Source organism: Phasianus colchicus, chromosome 6 (assembly GCF_987193195.1).
Source record: "Phasianus colchicus chromosome 6, bPhaCol1.hap1.1, whole genome shotgun sequence".
NCBI classification, from domain to species: Eukaryota; Metazoa; Chordata; class Aves; order Galliformes; family Phasianidae; genus Phasianus; species Phasianus colchicus.
The window spans coordinates 23,891,359-23,891,850 of NC_143441.1; positions in this window are offsets into that span (position 1 = coordinate 23,891,359).

Sequence of the window (492 nt, forward strand, 5' to 3'; positions counted from 1 at the left end):
ATTTGTGAAGCATGATGGGGTTAGAATTTTTCATGTAGTCTTTCTGCTCTATTAAGGTGAACGGTTCACAAGCTGATTATCCATATTTATGAGAGCACATGTTCTAGACTGAGTATTTATATGTCTCCATGTTGCACAGTATATCTCAGTTGTAAAACTGCAGCAAAAGTGGCAAAGCCTTCCCTGTAGAAGAGTACCAGAAATAGAGATTGGTACTAAGTAATTCAGGATGGTTCAATAAGAGGCTGTTGATCTCTTATTATATTTTGCTTTGCTGGTCATTTACTTTAGGACTGAGACAGTTCTGGCCATTGTCAGAGTGACAGGACTGTCTACAGCAGTTGCCTATTTTGGCAGCAGCATTTTGGAAGAGATCTGAGAGTTTTGCAGTGGTAAGACATGATAGACTCTAGTTCTTTTACTCATACAAAGGGAAGATGGACTTCCTCTTGCTTTTTTTATAGAAGCCCCTGGGATGAGAGAGGCCTATGT